Genomic DNA, 20,717 nt, shown 5'->3' on the forward strand with positions numbered 1-20,717 from the left:
CATGTTACCGTTGTCTGAGTTACTTCAATGACGATTTCCTCGAGATTTCAAATAAATATCGCCGAGTGACGAGGCATTTGGCTACCTTAAGAGAGTCATAGTTACTGCTGCCAGCTGCGCGACGTACTTTGCATCTTTCCACTCTTTAATTATTACTGTGGTCAGTCCTGCAGGAGCAATATGCCATCACATATAACCCTTAACGTTGTCTGAGCTACCTTAACAAAGATATCCTCGAGTTCTCAAAAAAAAAATTCACATGGTGACGAGGCATTTGGCTACCTTAAGAGAGTCATAGTACCCCTGCCTGCTGCTCCCACTTTTCTAAGCGTTTCTATCATTCTTGCTATGCCCTGTCCTACGGAAACGATGTGCCACTATATGTCCACGTTAACGTCGTCACTGTTACTCCCACTACGAGTCTCTCGAGTTAGCAAATGTACCTCGCCGGATGACGAGGCATTTGGGTACCTTAAGAGAGTCGTAGTAACTGCTGCCAGCTGCTCGACGTACTTTGCATCTTTCCACTCTTTAATTATTACTGTGGTCAGTCCTGCCGGAGCAATATGCCATTACATGTAAACGTTAACGTTGTCTGAGCTACCTTAACGAAGATATCCTCGAGTTTTCATAACACATTTCACATGGTGACGAGGCATTTGGCTACCTTAAGAGAGTCATAGTACCCCTGCCTGCTGCTCCCACTTTTCTAAGCGTTTCTATCATTCTTGCTATGGCCTGTCCTACGGAACCGATGTGCCACTATATGTCCACGTTAACGTCGTCACTGTTACTCCCACTACGAGTCTCTCGAGTTAGCAAATGTACCTCGCCGGATGACGAGGCATTTGGGTACCTTAAGGGAGTCATTGTTACTGCAGCCAGCTGCTCCCCCTTCTTTGAATCTTTCCTCTCTTTAATTCGTACTGTGGTCAGTCCTGCAGAAGCGATATGCCACCACCTGTCCATGTTACCGTTGTCTGAGTTACTTCAATGACGATTTCCTCGAGATTTCAAATAAATATCGCCGAGTGACGAGGCATTTGGCTACCTTAAGAGAGTCATAGTTACTGCTGCCAGCTGCGCGACGTACTTTGCATCTTTCCACTCTTTAATTATTACTGTGGTCAGTCCTGCAGGAGCAATATGCCATCACATGTAACCCTTAACGTTGTCTGAGCTACCTTAACAAAGATATCCTCGAGCTCTCAAAAAAAAATTCACATGGTGACGAGGCATTTGGCTACCTTAAGAGAGTCATAGTACCCCTGCCTGCTGCTCCCACTTTTCTAAGCGTTTCTATCATTCTTGCTATGCCCTGTCCTACGGAAACGATGTGCCACTATATGTCCACGTTAACGTCGTCACTGTTACTCCCACTACGAGTCTCTCGAGTTAGCAAATGTACCTCGCCGGATGACGAGGCATTTGGGTACCTTAAGGGAGTCATTGTTACTGCAGCCAGCTGCTCCCCCTTCTTTGAATCTTTCCTCTCCTTAATTCGTACATGGTCAGTCCTGCAGAAGCGATATGCCACCACCTGTCCATGTTACCGTTGTCTGAGTTACTTCAATGACGATTTCCTCGAGATTTCAAATAAATATCGCCGAGTGACGAGGCATTTGGCTACCTTAAGAGAGTCATAGTTACTGCTGCCAGCTGCGCGACGTACTTTGCATCTTTCCACTCTTTATTTATTACTGTGGTCAGTCCTGCAGGAGCAATATGCCATTACATGTAACCCTTAACGTTGTCTGAGCTACCTTAACGAAGATATCCTCGAGTTCTCAAAAAAAATTTCACATGGTGACGAGGCATTTGGCTACCGTAAGAGAGTCATAGTACCCCTGCCTGCTGCTCCCACTTTTCTAAGCGTTTCTATCATTCTTGCTATGGCCTGTCCTACGGAACCGATGTGCCACTATAAATCCACGTTAACGTCGTCACTGTTACTCCCACTACGAGTCTCTCGAGTTAGCAAATGTACCTCGCCGGATGACGAGGCATTTGGGTACCTTAAGAGAGTCGTAGTAACTGCTGCCAGCTGCTCGACGTACTTTGCATCTTTCCACTCTTTAATTATTACTGTGGTCAGTCCTGCCGGAGCAATATGCCATCACATATAACCCTTAACGTTGTCTGAGCTACCTTAACAAAGATATCCTCGAGTTCTCAAAAAAAAATTCACATGGTGACGAGGCATTTGGCTACCTTAAGAGAGTCATAGTACCCCTGCCTGCTGCTCCCACTTTTCTAAGCGTTTCTATCATTCTTGCTATGCCCTGTCCTACGGAAACGATGTGCCACTATATGTCCACGTTAACGTCGTCACTGTTACTCCCACTACGAGTCTCTCGAGTTAGCAAATGTACCTCGCCGGATGACGAGGCATTTGGGTACCTTAAGAGAGTCGTAGTAACTGCTGCCAGCTGCTCGACGTACTTTGCATCTTTCCACTCTTTAATTATTACTGTGGTCAGTCCTGCCGGAGCAATATGCCATTACATGTAAACGTTAACGTTGTCTGAGCTACCTTAACGAAGATATCCTCGAGTTTTCATAACACATTTCACATGGTGACGAGGCATTTGGCTACCTTAAGAGAGTCATAGTACCCCTGCCTGCTGCTCCCACTTTTCTAAGCGTTTCTATCATTCTTGCTATGGCCTGTCCTACGGAACCGATGTGCCACTATATGTCCACGTTAACGTCGTCACTGTTACTCCCACTACGAGTCTCTCGAGTTAGCAAATGTACCTCGCCGGATGACGAGGCATTTGGGTACCTTAAGGGAGTCATTGTTACTGCAGCCAGCTGCTCCCCCTTCTTTGAATCTTTCCTCTCTTTAATTCGTACTGTGGTCAGTCCTGCAGAAGCGATATGCCACCACCTGTCCATGTTACCGTTGTCTGAGTTACTTCAATGACGATTTCCTCGAGATTTCAAATAAATATCGCCGAGTGACGAGGCATTTGGCTACCTTAAGAGAGTCATAGTTACTGCTGCCAGCTGCGCGACGTACTTTGCATCTTTCCACTCTTTAATTATTACTGTGGTCAGTCCTGCAGGAGCAATATGCCATCACATGTAACCCTTAACGTTGTCTGAGCTACCTTAACAAAGATATCCTCGAGCTCTCAAAAAAAAATTCACATGGTGACGAGGCATTTGGCTACCTTAAGAGAGTCATAGTACCCCTGCCTGCTGCTCCCACTTTTCTAAGCGTTTCTATCATTCTTGCTATGCCCTGTCCTACGGAAACGATGTGCCACTATATGTCCACGTTAACGTCGTCACTGTTACTCCCACTACGAGTCTCTCGAGTTAGCAAATGTACCTCGCCGGATGACGAGGCATTTGGGTACCTTAAGGGAGTCATTGTTACTGCAGCCAGCTGCTCCCCCTTCTTTGAATCTTTCCTCTCCTTAATTCGTACATGGTCAGTCCTGCAGAAGCGATATGCCACCACCTGTCCATGTTACCGTTGTCTGAGTTACTTCAATGACGATTTCCTCGAGATTTCAAATAAATATCGCCGAGTGACGAGGCATTTGGCTACCTTAAGAGAGTCATAGTTACTGCTGCCAGCTGCGCGACGTACTTTGCATCTTTCCACTCTTTAATTATTACTGTGGTCAGTCCTGCAGGAGCAATATGCCATTACATGTAACCCTTAACGTTGTCTGAGCTACCTTAACGAAGATATCCTCGAGTTCTCAAAAAAAATTTCACATGGTGACGAGGCATTTGGCTACCGTAAGAGAGTCATAGTACCCCTGCCTGCTGCTCCCACTTTTCTGAGCGTTTCTATCATTCTAGCTATGGCCTGTCCTACGGAACCGATGTGCCACTATAAATCCACGTTAACGTCGTCACTGTTACTCCCACTACGAGTCTCTCGAGTTAGCAAATGTACCTCGCCGGATGACGAGGCATTTGGGTACCTTAAGAGAGTCGTAGTAACTGCTGCCAGCTGCTCGACGTACTTTGCATCTTTCCACTCTTTAATTATTACTGTGGTCAGTCCTGCCGGAGCAATATGCCATCACATGTAAACGTTAACGTTGTCTGAGCTACCTTAACGAAGATATCCTCGAGTTTTCAAAAAACATTTCACATGGTGACGAGGCATTTGGCTACCTTAAGAGAGTCATAGTACCCCTGCCTGCTGCTCCCACTTTTCTAAGCGTTTCTATCATTCTTGCTATGGCCTGTCCTACGGAACCGATGTGCCACTATATGTCCACGTTAACGTCGTCACTGTTACTCCCACTACGAGTCTCTCGAGTTAGCAAATGTACCTCGCCGGAAGACGAGGCATTTGGGTACCTTAAGGGAGTCATACTTACTGCAGCCAGCTGCTCCCCCTTCTCTGAATCTGTCCTCTCTTTAATTTGTACTGTGGTCAGTCCTGCAGAAGCTATATGCCACCACCTGTCTATGTTACCGTTGTCTGAGTTACTTCAATGACGATTTCCTCGAGTTTTAAAATAAATGTCGCCGAGTGAATATGCATTTGGCTACCATAAGAGAGTAATAGTTACTGCTGCCAGCTGCTCGACGTACTTTGCATCTTTCCACTCTTTAATTATTACTGTGATCAGTCCCGCCGGAGCAATATGCCATTACATGTAAACCTTAACGTTGTCTGAGCTAGCTTAACGAAGATATCCTCGAGTTTTTAAAAAACATTTCTCATGGTGACGAGGCATTTGGCTACCTTAAGAGAGTCATAGTACCCCTGCCTGCTGCTCCCACTTTTCTAAGCGTTTCTATCATTCTTGCTATGCCCTGTCCTACGGAACCGATGTGCCACTATATGTCCACGTTAACGTCGTCACTGTTACTCCCACTACGAGTCTCTCGAGTTAGCAAATGTACCTCGCCGGATGACGAGGCATTTGGGTACCTTAAGGGAGTCATTGTTACTGCAGCCAGCTGCTCCCCCTTCTTTGAATCTTTCCTCTCTTTAATTCGTACTGTGGTCAGTCCTGCAGAAGCGATATGCCACCACCTGTCCATGTTACCGTTGTCTGAGTTACTTCAATGACGATTTCCTCGAGATTTCAAATAAATATCGCCGAGTGACGAGGCATTTGGCTACCTTAAGAGAGTCATAGTTACTGCTGCCAGCTGCGCGACGTACTTTGCATCTTTCCACTCTTTAATTATTACTGTGGTCAGTCCTGCAGGAGCAATATGCCATCACATGTAACCCTTAACGTTGTCTGAGCTACCTTAACAAAGATATCCTCGAGCTCTCAAAAAAAAATTCACATGGTGACGAGGCATTTGGCTACCTTAAGAGAGTCATAGTACCCCTGCCTGCTGCTCCCACTTTTCTAAGCGTTTCTATCATTCTTGCTATGCCCTGTCCTACGGAAACGATGTGCCACTATATGTCCACGTTAACGTCGTCACTGTTACTCCCACTACGAGTCTCTCGAGTTAGCAAATGTACCTCGCCGGATGACGAGGCATTTGGGTACCTTAAGGGAGTCATTGTTACTGCAGCCAGCTGCTCCCCCTTCTTCGAATCTTTCCTCTCCTTAATTCGTACATGGTCAGTCCTGCAGAAGCGATATGCCACCACCTGTCCATGTTACCGTTGTCTGAGTTACTTCAATGACGATTTCCTCGAGATTTCAAATAAATATCGCCGAGTGACGAGGCATTTGGCTACCTTAAGAGAGTCATAGTTACTGCTGCCAGCTGCGCGACGTACTTTGCATCTTTCCACTCTTTAATTATTACTGTGGTCAGTCCTGCAGGAGCAATATGCCATTACATGTAACCCTTAACGTTGTCTGAGCTACCTTAACGAAGATATCCTCGAGTTCTCAAAAAAAATTTCACATGGTGACGAGGCATTTGGCTACCGTAAGAGAGTCATAGTACCCCTGCCTGCTGCTCCCACTTTTCTAAGCGTTTCTATCATTCTTGCTATGGCCTGTCCTACGGAACCGATGTGCCACTATAAATCCACGTTAACGTCGTCACTGTTACTCCCACTACGAGTCTCTCGAGTTAGCAAATGTACCTCGCCGGATGACGAGGCATTTGGGTACCTTAAGAGAGTCGTAGTAACTGCTGCCAGCTGCTCGACGTACTTTGCATCTTTCCACTCTTTAATTATTACTGTGGTCAGTCCTGCCGGAGCAATATGCCATCACATATAACCCTTAACGTTGTCTGAGCTACCTTAACAAAGATATCCTCGAGTTCTCAAAAAAAAATTCACATGGTGACGAGGCATTTGGCTACCTTAAGAGAGTCATAGTACCCCTGCCTGCTGCTCCCACTTTTCTAAGCGTTTCTATCATTCTTGCTATGCCCTGTCCTACGGAAACGATGTGCCACTATATGTCCACGTTAACGTCGTCACTGTTACTCCCACTACGAGTCTCTCGAGTTAGCAAATGTACCTCGCCGGATGACGAGGCATTTGGGTACCTTAAGAGAGTCGTAGTAACTGCTGCCAGCTGCTCGACGTACTTTGCATCTTTCCACTCTTTAATTATTACTGTGGTCAGTGCTGCCGGAGCAATATGCCATTACATGTAAACGTTAACGTTGTCTGAGCTACCTTAACGAAGATATCCTCGAGTTTTCATAACACATTTCACATGGTGACGAGGCATTTGGCTACCTTAAGAGAGTCATAGTACCCCTGCCTGCTGCTCCCACTTTTCTAAGCGTTTCTATCATTCTTGCTATGCCCTGTCCTACGGAAACGATGTGCCACTATATGTCCACGTTAACGTCGTCACTGTTACTCCCACTACGAGTCTCTCGAGTTAGCAAATGTACCTCGCCGGATGACGAGGCATTTGGGTACCTTAAGGGAGTCATTGTTACTGCAGCCAGCTGCTCCCCCTTCTTTGAATCTTTCCTCTCCTTAATTCGTACATGGTCAGTCCTGCAGAAGCGATATGCCACCACCTGTCCATGTTACCGTTGTCTGAGTTACTTCAATGACGATTTCCTCGAGATTTCAAATAAATATCGCCGAGTGACGAGGCATTTGGCTACCTTAAGAGAGTCATAGTTACTGCTGCCAGCTGCGCGACGTACTTTGCATCTTTCCACTCTTTAATTATTACTGTGGTCAGTCCTGCAGGAGCAATATGCCATTACATGTAACCCTTAACGTTGTCTGAGCTACCTTAACGAAGATATCCTCGAGTTCTCAAAAAAAATTTCACATGGTGACGAGGCATTTGGCTACCGTAAGAGAGTCATAGTACCCCTGCCTGCTGCTCCCACTTTTCTGAGCGTTTCTATCATTCTAGCTATGGCCTGTCCTACGGAACCGATGTGCCACTATAAATCCACGTTAACGTCGTCACTGTTACTCCCACTACGAGTCTCTCGAGTTAGCAAATGTACCTCGCCGGATGACGAGGCATTTGGGTACCTTAAGAGAGTCGTAGTAACTGCTGCCAGCTGCTCGACGTACTTTGCATCTTTCCACTCTTTAATTATTACTGTGGTCAGTCCTGCCGGAGCAATATGCCATCACATGTAAACGTTAACGTTGTCTGAGCTACCTTAACGAAGATATCCTCGAGTTTTCAAAAAACATTTCACATGGTGACGAGGCATTTGGCTACCTTAAGAGAGTCATAGTACCCCTGCCTGCTGCTCCCACTTTTCTAAGCGTTTCTATCATTCTTGCTATGGCCTGTCCTACGGAACCGATGTGCCACTATATGTCCACGTTAACGTCGTCACTGTTACTCCCACTACGAGTCTCTCGAGTTAGCAAATGTACCTCGCCGGAAGACGAGGCATTTGGGTACCTTAAGGGAGTCATACTTACTGCAGCCAGCTGCTCCCCCTTCTCTGAATCTGTCCTCTCTTTAATTTGTACTGTGGTCAGTCCTGCAGAAGCTATATGCCACCACCTGTCTATGTTACCGTTGTCTGAGTTACTTCAATGACGATTTCCTCGAGTTTTAAAATAAATGTCGCCGAGTGAATATGCATTTGGCTACCATAAGAGAGTAATAGTTACTGCTGCCAGCTGCTCGACGTACTTTGCATCTTTCCACTCTTTAATTATTACTGTGATCAGTCCCGCCGGAGCAATATGCCATTACATGTAAACCTTAACGTTGTCTGAGCTAGCTTAACGAAGATATCCTCGAGTTTTTAAAAAACATTTCTCATGGTGACGAGGCATTTGGCTACCTTAAGAGAGTCATAGTACCCCTGCCTGCTGCTCCCACTTTTCTAAGCGTTTCTATCATTCTTGCTATGCCCTGTCCTACGGAACCGATGTGCCACTATATGTCCACGTTAACGTCGTCACTGTTACTCCCACTACGAGTCTCTCGAGTTAGCAAATGTACCTCGCCGGATGACGAGGCATTTGGGTACCTTAAGGGAGTCATTGTTACTGCAGCCAGCTGCTCCCCCTTCTTTGAATCTTTCCTCTCTTTAATTCGTACTGTGGTCAGTCCTGCAGAAGCGATATGCCACCACCTGTCCATGTTACCGTTGTCTGAGTTACTTCAATGACGATTTCCTCGAGATTTCAAATAAATATCGCCGAGTGACGAGGCATTTGGCTACCTTAAGAGAGTCATAGTTACTGCTGCCAGCTGCGCGACGTACTTTGCATCTTTCCACTCTTTAATTATTACTGTGGTCAGTCCTGCAGGAGCAATATGCCATCACATGTAACCCTTAACGTTGTCTGAGCTACCTTAACAAAGATATCCTCGAGCTCTCAAAAAAAAATTCACATGGTGACGAGGCATTTGGCTACCTTAAGAGAGTCATAGTACCCCTGCCTGCTGCTCCCACTTTTCTAAGCGTTTCTATCATTCTTGCTATGCCCTGTCCTACGGAAACGATGTGCCACTATATGTCCACGTTAACGTCGTCACTGTTACTCCCACTACGAGTCTCTCGAGTTAGCAAATGTACCTCGCCGGATGACGAGGCATTTGGGTACCTTAAGGGAGTCATTGTTACTGCAGCCAGCTGCTCCCCCTTCTTCGAATCTTTCCTCTCCTTAATTCGTACATGGTCAGTCCTGCAGAAGCGATATGCCACCACCTGTCCATGTTACCGTTGTCTGAGTTACTTCAATGACGATTTCCTCGAGATTTCAAATAAATATCGCCGAGTGACGAGGCATTTGGCTACCTTAAGAGAGTCATAGTTACTGCTGCCAGCTGCGCGACGTACTTTGCATCTTTCCACTCTTTAATTATTACTGTGGTCAGTCCTGCAGGAGCAATATGCCATTACATGTAACCCTTAACGTTGTCTGAGCTACCTTAACGAAGATATCCTCGAGTTCTCAAAAAAAATTTCACATGGTGACGAGGCATTTGGCTACCGTAAGAGAGTCATAGTACCCCTGCCTGCTGCTCCCACTTTTCTAAGCGTTTCTATCATTCTTGCTATGGCCTGTCCTACGGAACCGATGTGCCACTATAAATCCACGTTAACGTCGTCACTGTTACTCCCACTACGAGTCTCTCGAGTTAGCAAATGTACCTCGCCGGATGACGAGGCATTTGGGTACCTTAAGAGAGTCGTAGTAACTGCTGCCAGCTGCTCGACGTACTTTGCATCTTTCCACTCTTTAATTATTACTGTGGTCAGTCCTGCCGGAGCAATATGCCATCACATATAACCCTTAACGTTGTCTGAGCTACCTTAACAAAGATATCCTCGAGTTCTCAAAAAAAAATTCACATGGTGACGAGGCATTTGGCTACCTTAAGAGAGTCATAGTACCCCTGCCTGCTGCTCCCACTTTTCTAAGCGTTTCTATCATTCTTGCTATGCCCTGTCCTACGGAAACGATGTGCCACTATATGTCCACGTTAACGTCGTCACTGTTACTCCCACTACGAGTCTCTCGAGTTAGCAAATGTACCTCGCCGGATGACGAGGCATTTGGGTACCTTAAGAGAGTCGTAGTAACTGCTGCCAGCTGCTCGACGTACTTTGCATCTTTCCACTCTTTAATTATTACTGTGGTCAGTGCTGCCGGAGCAATATGCCATTACATGTAAACGTTAACGTTGTCTGAGCTACCTTAACGAAGATATCCTCGAGTTTTCATAACACATTTCACATGGTGACGAGGCATTTGGCTACCTTAAGAGAGTCATAGTACCCCTGCCTGCTGCTCCCACTTTTCTAAGCGTTTCTATCATTCTTGCTATGGCCTGTCCTACGGAACCGATGTGCCACTATATGTCCACGTTAACGTCGTCACTGTTACTCCCACTACGAGTCTCTCGAGTTAGCAAATGTACCTCGCCGGATGACGAGGCATTTGGGTACCTTAAGGGAGTCATTGTTACTGCAGCCAGCTGCTCCCCCTTCTTTGAATCTTTCCTCTCTTTAATTCGTACTGTGGTCAGTCCTGCAGAAGCGATATGCCACCACCTGTCCATGTTACCGTTGTCTGAGTTACTTCAATGACGATTTCCTCGAGATTTCAAATAAATATCGCCGAGTGACGAGGCATTTGGCTACCTTAAGAGAGTCATAGTTACTGCTGCCAGCTGCGCGACGTACTTTGCATCTTTCCACTCTTTAATTATTACTGTGGTCAGTCCTGCAGGAGCAATATGCCATCACATGTAACCCTTAACGTTGTCTGAGCTACCTTAACAAAGATATCCTCGAGCTCTCAAAAAAAAATTCACATGGTGACGAGGCATTTGGCTACCTTAAGAGAGTCATAGTACCCCTGCCTGCTGCTCCCACTTTTCTAAGCGTTTCTATCATTCTTGCTATGCCCTGTCCTACGGAAACGATGTGCCACTATATGTCCACGTTAACGTCGTCACTGTTACTCCCACTACGAGTCTCTCGAGTTAGCAAATGTACCTCGCCGGATGACGAGGCATTTGGGTACCTTAAGGGAGTCATTGTTACTGCAGCCAGCTGCTCCCCCTTCTTTGAATCTTTCCTCTCCTTAATTCGTACATGGTCAGTCCTGCAGAAGCGATATGCCACCACCTGTCCATGTTACCGTTGTCTGAGTTACTTCAATGACGATTTCCTCGAGATTTCAAATAAATATCGCCGAGTGACGAGGCATTTGGCTACCTTAAGAGAGTCATAGTTACTGCTGCCAGCTGCGCGACGTACTTTGCATCTTTCCACTCTTTAATTATTACTGTGGTCAGTCCTGCAGGAGCAATATGCCATTACATGTAACCCTTAACGTTGTCTGAGCTACCTTAACGAAGATATCCTCGAGTTCTCAAAAAAAATTTCACATGGTGACGAGGCATTTGGCTACCGTAAGAGAGTCATAGTACCCCTGCCTGCTGCTCCCACTTTTCTGAGCGTTTCTATCATTCTTGCTATGGCCTGTCCTACGGAACCGATGTGCCACTATAAATCCACGTTAACGTCGTCACTGTTACTCCCACTACGAGTCTCTCGAGTTAGCAAATGTACCTCGCCGGATGACGAGGCATTTGGGTACCTTAAGAGAGTCGTAGTAACTGCTGCCAGCTGCTCGACGTACTTTGCATCTTTCCACTCTTTAATTATTACTGTGGTCAGTCCTGCCGGAGCAATATGCCATCACATGTAAACGTTAACGTTGTCTGAGCTACCTTAACGAAGATATCCTCGAGTTTTCAAAAAACATTTCACATGGTGACGAGGCATTTGGCTACCTTAAGAGAGTCATAGTACCCCTGCCTGCTGCTCCCACTTTTCTAAGCGTTTCTATCATTCTTGCTATGGCCTGTCCTACGGAACCGATGTGCCACTATATGTCCACGTTAACGTCGTCACTGTTACTCCCACTACGAGTCTCTCGAGTTAGCAAATGTACCTCGCCGGAAGACGAGGCATTTGGGTACCTTAAGGGAGTCATACTTACTGCAGCCAGCTGCTCCCCCTTCTCTGAATCTGTCCTCTCTTTAATTTGTACTGTGGTCAGTCCTGCAGAAGCTATATGCCACCACCTGTCTATGTTACCGTTGTCTGAGTTACTTCAATGACGATTTCCTCGAGTTTTAAAATAAATGTCGCCGAGTGAATATGCATTTGGCTACCATAAGAGAGTAATAGTTACTGCTGCCAGCTGCTCGACGTACTTTGCATCTTTCCACTCTTTAATTATTACTGTGATCAGTCCCGCCGGAGCAATATGCCATTACATGTAAACCTTAACGTTGTCTGAGCTAGCTTAACGAAGATATCCTCGAGTTTTCAAAAAACATTTCTCATGGTGACGAGGCATTTGGCTACCTTAAGAGAGTCATAGTACCCCTGCCTGCTGCTCCCACTTTTCTAAGCGTTTCTATCATTCTTGCTATGGCCTGTCCTACGGAACCGATGTGCCACTATATGTCCACGTTAACGTCGTCACTGTTACTCCCACTACGAGTCTCTCGAGTTAGCAAATGTACCTCGCCGGATGACGAGGCATTTGGCAACCTTAAGGGAGTCGTTGTTACAGCAGCCAGCTGCTCCCCTTTCTTTGAATCTTTCCTCTCTTTAATTCGTACTGTGGTCAGTCCTGCAGAAGCGATATGCCACCACCTGTCCATGTTACCGTTGTCTGAGTTACTTCAATGACGATTTCCTCGAGATTTCAAATAAATATCGCCGAGTGACGAGGCATTTGGCTACCTTAAGAGAGTCATAGTTACTGCTGCCAGCTGCGCGACGTACTTTGCATCTTTCCACTCTTTAATTATTACTGTGGTCAGTCCTGCAGGAGCAATATGCCATCACATGTAACCCTTAACGTTGTCTGAGCTACCTTAACAAAGATATCCTCGAGTTCTCAAAAAAAAATTCACATGGTGACGAGGCATTTGGCTACCTTAAGAGAGTCATAGTACCCCTGCCTGCTGCTCCCACTTTTCTAAGCGTTTCTATCATTCTTGCTATGCCCTGTCCTACGGAAACGATGTGCCACTATATGTCCACGTTAACGTCGTCACTGTTACTCCCACTACGAGTCTCTCGAGTTAGCAAATGTACCTCGCCGGATGACGAGGAATTTGGGTACCTTAAGGGAGTCATAGTTACTGCAGCCAGCTGCTCCCCCTTCTTTGAATCTTTCCTCTCCTTAATTCGTACTGTGGTCAGTCCTGCAGAAGCGATATGCCACCACCTGTCCATGTTACCGTTGTCTGAGTTACTTCAATGACGATTTCCTCGAGATTTCAAATAAATATCGCCGAGTGACGAGGCATTTGGCTACCTTAAGAGAGTCATAGTTACTGCTGCCAGCTGCGCGACGTACTTTGCATCTTTCCACTCTTTAATTATTACTGTGGTCAGTCCTGCAGGAGCAATATGCCATTACATGTAACCCTTAACGTTGTCTGAGCTACCTTAACGAAGATATCCTCGAGTTCTCAAAAAAAATTTCACATGGTGACGATACATTTGGCTACCGTAAGAGAGTCATAGTACCCCTGCCTGCTGCTCCCACTTTTCTAAGCGTTTCTATCATTCTTGCTATGGCCTGTCCTACGGAACCGATGTGCCACTATATGTCCACGTTAACGTCGTCACTGTTACTCCCACTACGAGTCTCTCGAGTTAGCAAATGTACCTCGCCGGATGACGAGGCATTTGGGTACCTTAAGAGAGTCGTAGTAACTGCTGCCAGCTGCTCGACGTACTTTGCATCTTTCCACTCTTTAATTATTACTGTGGTCAGTCCTGCCGGAGCAATATGCCATCACATGTAAACGTTAACGTTGTCTGAGCTACCTTAACGAAGATATCCTCGAGTTTTCAAAAAACATTTCACATGGTGACGAGGCATTTGGCTACCTTAAGAGAGTCATAGTACCCCTGCCTGCTGCTCCCACTTTTCTAAGCGTTTCTATCATTTTTGCTATGGCCTGCCCTACGGAACCGATGTGCCACTATATGTCCACGTTAACGTCGTCACTGTTACTCCCACTACGAGTCTCTCGAGTTAGCAAATGTACCTCGCCGGATGACGAGGCATTTGGGTACCTTAAGGGAGTCATTGTTACTGCAGCCAGCTGCTCCCCCTTCTTTGAATCATTCCTCTCTTTAATTCGTACTGTGGTCAGTCCTGCAGAAGCGATATGCCACCACCTGTCCATGTTACCGTTGTCTGAGTTACTTCAATGACGATTTCCTCGAGATTTCAAATAAATATCGCCGAGTGACGAGGCATTTGGCTACCTTAAGAGAGTCATAGTTACTGCTGCCAGCTGCGCGACGTACTTTGCATCTTTCCACTCTTTAATTATTACTGTGGTCAGTCCTGCAGGAGCAATATGCCATCACATGTAACCCTTAACGTTGTCTGAGCTACCTTAACAAAGATATCCTCGAGTTCTCAAAAAAAAATTCACATGGTGACGAGGCATTTGGCTACCTTAAGAGAGTCATAGTACCCCTGCCTGCTGCTCCCACTTTTCTAAGCGTTTCTATCATTCTTGCTATGCCCTGTCCTACGGAAACGATGTGCCACTATATGTCCACGTTAACGTCGTCACTGTTACTCCCACTACGAGTCTCTCGAGTTAGCAAATGTACCTCGCCGGATGACGAGGCATTTGGGTACCTTAAGGGAGTCATTGTTACTGCAGCCAGCTGCTCCCCCTTCTTTGAATCTTTCCTCTCCTTAATTCGTACTGTGGTCAGTCCTGCAGAAGCGATATGCCACCACCTGTCCATGTTACCGTTGTCTGAGTTACTTCAATGACGATTTCCTCGAGATTTCAAATAAATATCGCCGAGTGACGAGGCATTTGGCTACCTTAAGAGAGTCATAGTTACTGCTGCCAGCTGCGCGACGTACTTTGCATCTTTCCACTCTTTAATTATTACTGTGGTCAGTCCTGCAGGAGCAATATGCCATTACATGTAACCCTTAACGTTGTCTGAGCTACCTTAACGAAGATATCCTCGAGTTCTCAAAAAAAATTTCACATGGTGACGAGGCATTTGGCTACCGTAAGAGAGTCATAGTACCCCTGCCTGCTGCTCCCACTTTTCTAAGCGTTTCTATCATTCTTGCTATGGCCTGTCCTACGGAACCGATGTGCCACTATATGTCCACGTTAACGTCGTCACTGTTACTCCCACTACGAGTCTCTCGAGTTAGCAAATGTACCTCGCCGGATGACGAGGCATTTGGGTACAATAAGAGAGTCGTAGTAACTGCTGCCAGCTGCTCGACGTACTTTGCATCTTTCCACTCTTTAATTATTACTGTGGTCAGTCCTGCCGGAGCAATATGCCATTACATGTAAACGTTAACGTTGTCTGAGCTACCTTAACGAAGATATCCTCGAGTTTTCAAAACACATTTCACATGGTGACGAGGCATTTGGCTACCTTAAGAGAGTCATTGTACCCCTGCCTGCTGCTCACACTTTTCTAAGCGTTTCTATCATTCTTGCTATGGCCTGTCCTACGGAACCGATGTGCCACTATATGTCCACGTTAACGTCGTCACTGTTACTCCCACTACGAGTCTCTCGAGTTAGCAAATGTACCTCGCCGGATGACGAGGCATTTGGGTACCTTAAGTTAGTCATTGTTACTGCAGCCAGCTGCTCCCCCTTCTTTGAATCTTTCCTCTATTTAATTCGTACTGTGGTCAGTCCTGCAGAAGCGATATGCCACCACCTGTCCATGTTACCGTTGTCTGAGTTACTTCAATGACGATTTCCTCGAGATTTCTAATAAATATCGCCGAGTGACGAGGCATTTGGCTACCTTAAGAGAGTCATAGTTACTGCTGCCAGCTGCGCGACGTACTTTGCATCTTTCCACTCTTTAATTATTACTGTGGTCAGTCCTGCAGGAGCAATATGCCATCACATGTAACCCTTAACGTTGTCTGAGCTACCTTAACGAAGATATCCTCGAGTTTTCAAAAAACATTTCACATGGTGACGAGGCATTTGGCTACCTTAAGAGAGTCATAGTACCCCTGCCTGCTGCTCCCACTTTTCTAAGCGTTTCTATCATTCTTGCTATGGCCTGTCCTACGGAACCGATGTGCCACTATATGTCCACGTTAACGTCGTCACTGTTACTCCCACTACGAGTCTCTCGAGTTAGCAAATGTACCTCGCCGGATGACGAGGCATTTGGGTACCTTAAGGGAGTCATTGTTACTGCAGCCAGCTGCTCCCCCTTCTTTGAATCTTTCCTCTCTTTAATTCGTACTGTGGTCAGTCCTGCAGAAGCGATATGCCACCACCTGTCCATGTTACCGTTGTCTGAGTTACTTCAATGACGATTTCCTCGAGATTTCAAATAAATATCGCCGAGTGACGAGGCATTTGGCTACCTTAAGAGAGTCATAGTTACTGCTGCCAGCTGCGCGACGTACTTTGCATCTTTCCACTCTTTAATTATTACTGTGGTCAGTCCTGCAGGAGCAATATGCCATTACATGTAACCCTTAACGTTGTCTGAGCTACCTTAACGAAGATATCCTCGAGTTCTCAAAAAAAAATTTCACATGGTGACGAGGCATTTGGCTACCTTAAGAGAGTCATAGTACCCCTTGCCTGCTGCTCCCACTTTTCTAAGCGTTTCTATCAATCTTGCTATGGCCTGTCCTACGGAACCGATGTGCCACTATATGTCCACGATAACGTCGTCACTGTTACTCCCACTACGAGTCTCTCGAGTTTGCAAATGTACCTCGCCGGATGACGAGGCATTTGGGTACCTTAAGGGAGTCATACTTACTGCAGCCAGCTGCTCCCCCTTCTCTGAATCTGTCCTCTCTTTAATTTGTACTGTGGTCAGTCCTGCAGAAGCTATATGCCACCACCTGTCTATGTTACCGTTGTCTGAGTTACTTCAATGACGATTTCCTCGAGTTTTAAAATAAATATCGCCGAGTGAATATGCATTTGGCTACCATAAGAGAGTAATAGTTACTGCTGCCAGCTGCTCGACGTACTTTGCATCTTTCCACTCTTTAATTACTACTGTGATCAGTCCCGCCGGAGCAATATGCCATTACATGTAAACCTTAACGTTGTCTGAGCTACCTTAACGGAGATATCCTCGAGTTCTCAAAAAAAATTTCACATGGTGACGAGGCATTTGGCTACCGTAAGAGAGTCATAGTACCCCTGCCTGCTGCTCCCACTTTTCTAAGCGTTTCTATCATTCTTGCTATGGCCTGTCCTACGGAACCGATGTGCCACTATATGTCCACGTTAACGTCGTCACTGTTACTCCCACTACGAGTCTCTCGAGTTAGCAAATGTACCTCGCCGGATGACGAGGCATTTGGGTACCTTAAGAGAGTCGTAGTAACTGCTGCCAGCTGCTCGACGTACTTTGCATCTTTCCACTCTTTAATTATTACTGTGGTCAGTCCTGCCGGAGCAATATGCCATCACATGTAAACGTTAACGTTGTCTGAGCTACCTTAACGAAGATATCCTCGAGTTTTCAAAAAACATTTCACATGGTGACGAGGCATTTGGCTACCTTAAGAGAGTCATAGTACCCCTGCCTGCTGCTCCCACTTTTCTAAGCGTTTCTATCATTCTTGCTATGGCCTGTCCTACGGAACCGATGTGCCACTATATGTCCACGTTAACGTCGTCACTGTTACTCCCACTACGAGTCTCTCGAGTTAGCAAATGTACCTCGCCGGATGACGAGGCATTTGGGTACCTTAAGGGAGTCATTGTTACTGCAGCCAGCTGCTCCCCCTTCTTTGAATCTTTCCTCTCTTTAATTCGTACTGTGGTCAGTCCTGCAGAAGCGATATGCCACCACCTGTCCATGTTACCGTTGTCTGAGTTACTTCAATGACGATTTCCTCGAGATTTCAAATAAATATCGCCGAGTGACGAGGCATTTGGCTACCTTAAGAGAGTCATAGTTACTGCTGCCAGCTGCGCGTCGTACTTTGCATCTTTCCACTCTTTAATTATTACTGTGGTCAGTCCTGCAGGAGCAATATGCCATCACATGTAACCCTTAACGTTGTCTGAGCTACCTTAACGAAGATATCCTCGAGTTTTCAAAAAACATTTCACATGGTGACGAGGCATTTGGCTACCTTAAGAGAGTCATAGTACCCCTGCCTGCTGCTCCCACTTTTCTAAGCGTTTCTATCATTCTTGCTATGGCCTGTCCTACGGAACCGATGTGCCACTATATGTCCACGTTAACGTCGTCACTGTTACTCCCACTACGAGTCTCTCGAGTTAGCAAATGTACCTCGCCGGATGACGAGGCATTTGGGTACCTTAAGGGAGTCATTGTTACTGCAGCCAGCTGCTCCCCCTTCTTTGAATCTTTCTTCTCTTTAATTCGTACTGTGGTCAGTCCTGCAGAAGCGATATGCCACCACCTGTCCATGTTACCGTTGTCTGAGTTACTTCAATGACGATTTCCTCGAGATTTCAAATAAATATCGCCGAGTGACGAGGCATTTGGCTACCTTAAGAGAGTCATAGTTACTGCTGCCAGCTGCGCGACGTACTTTGCATCTTTCCACTCTTTAATTATTACTGTGGTCAGTCCTGCAGGAGCAATATGCCATTACATGTAACCCTTAACGTTGTCTGAGCTACCTTAACGAAGATATCCTCGAGTTCTCAAAAAAAAATTTCACATGGTGACGAGGCATTTGGCTACCTTAAGAGAGTCATAGTACCCCTTGCCTGCTGCTCCCACTTTTCTAAGCGTTTCTATCAATCTTGCTATGGCCTGTCCTACGGAACCGATGTGCCACTATATGTCCACGATAACGTCGTCACTGTTACTCCCACTACGAGTCTCTCGAGTTTGCAAATGTACCTCGCCGGATGACGAGGCATTTGGGTACCTTAAGGGAGTCATACTTACTGCAGCCAGCTGCTCCCCCTTCTCTGAATCTGTCCTCTCTTTAATTTGTACTGTGGTCAGTCCTGCAGAAGCTATATGCCACCACCTGTCTATGTTACCGTTGTCTGAGTTACTTCAATGACGATTTCCTCGAGTTTTAAAATAAATATCGCCGAGTGAATATGCATTTGGCTACCATAAGAGAGTAATAGTTACTGCTGCCAGCTGCTCGACGTACTTTGCATCTTTCCACTCTTTAATTACTACTGTGATCAGTCCCGCCGGAGCAATATGCCATTACATGTAAACCTTAACGTTGTCTGAGCTACCTTAACGGAGATATCCTCGAGTTCTCAAAAAAAATTTCACATGGTGACGAGGCATTTGGCTACCGTAAGAGAGTCATAGTACCCCTGCCTGCTGCTCCCACTTTTCTAAGCGTTTCTATCATTCTTGCTATGGCCTGTCCTACGGAACCGATGTGCCACTATATGTCCACGTTAACGTCGTCACTGTTACTCCCACTACGAGTCTCTCGAGTTAGCAAATGTACCTCGCCGGATGACGAGGCATTTGGGTACCTTAAGGGAGTCATTGTTACTGCAGCCAGCTGCTCCCCCTTCTTTGAATCTTTCCTCTCTTTAATTCGTACTGTGGTCAGTCCTGCAGAAGCGATATGCCACCACCTGTACATGTTACCGTTGTCTGAGTTACTTCAATGACGATTTCCTCGAGATTTCAAATAAATATCGCCGAGTGACGAGGCATTTGGCTACCTTAAGAGAGTCATAGTTACTGCTGCCAGCTGCGCGACGTACTTTGCATCTTTCCACTCTTTAATTATTACTGTGGTCAGTCCTGCAGGAGCAATATGCCATCACATGTAACCCTTAACGTTGTCTGAGCTACCTTAACAAAGATATCCTCGAGTTCTCAAAAAAAAATTCACATGGTGACGAGGCATTTGGCTACCTTAAGAGAGTCATAGTACCCCTGCCTGCTGCTCCCACTTTTCTAAGCGTTTCTATCATTCTTGCTATGCCCTGTCCTACGGAAACGATGTGCCACTATATGTCCACGTTAACGTCGTCACTGTTACTCCCACTACGAGTCTCTCGAGTTAGCAAATGTACCTCGCCGGATGACGAGGCATTTGGGTACCTTAAGGGAGTCATTGTTACTGCAGCCAGCTGCTCCCCCTTCTTTGAATCTTTCCTCTCCTTAATTCGTACTGTGGTCAGTCCTGCAGAAGCGATATGCCACCACCTGTCCATGTTACCGTTGTCTGAGTTACTTCAATGACGATTTCCTCGAGATTTCAAATAAATATCGCCGAGTGACGAAGCATTTGGCTACCTTAAGAGAGTCATAGTTACTGCTGCCAGCTGCACGACGTACTTTGCATCTTTCCACTCTTTAATTATTACTGTGGTCAGTCCTGCAGGAGCAATATGCCATTACATGTAACCCTTAACGTTGTCTGAGCTACCTTAACGAAGATATCCTCGAGTTCTCAAAAAAAATTTCACATGGTGACGAGGCATTTGGCTACCGTAAGAGAGTCATAGTACCCCTGCCTGCTGCTCCCACTTTTCTAAGCGTTTCTATCATTCTTGCTATGGCCTGTCCTACGGAACCGATGTGCCACTATATGTCCACGTTAACGTCGTCACTGTTACTCCCACTACGAGTCTCTCGAGTTAGCAAATGTACCTCGCCGGATGACGAGGCATTTGGGTACCTTAAGAGAGTCGTAGTAACTGCTGCCAGCTGCTCGACGTACTTTGCATCTTTCCACTCTTTAATTATTACTGTGGTCAGTCCTGCCGGATCAATATGCCATCACATGTAAACGTTAACGTTGTCTGAGCTACCTTAACGAAGATATCCTCGAGTTTTCAAAA

The sequence above is a fragment of the Schistocerca serialis genome, chromosome 5, assembly GCF_023864345.2.
Source record: "Schistocerca serialis cubense isolate TAMUIC-IGC-003099 chromosome 5, iqSchSeri2.2, whole genome shotgun sequence".
NCBI classification, from domain to species: Eukaryota; Metazoa; Arthropoda; class Insecta; order Orthoptera; family Acrididae; genus Schistocerca; species Schistocerca serialis.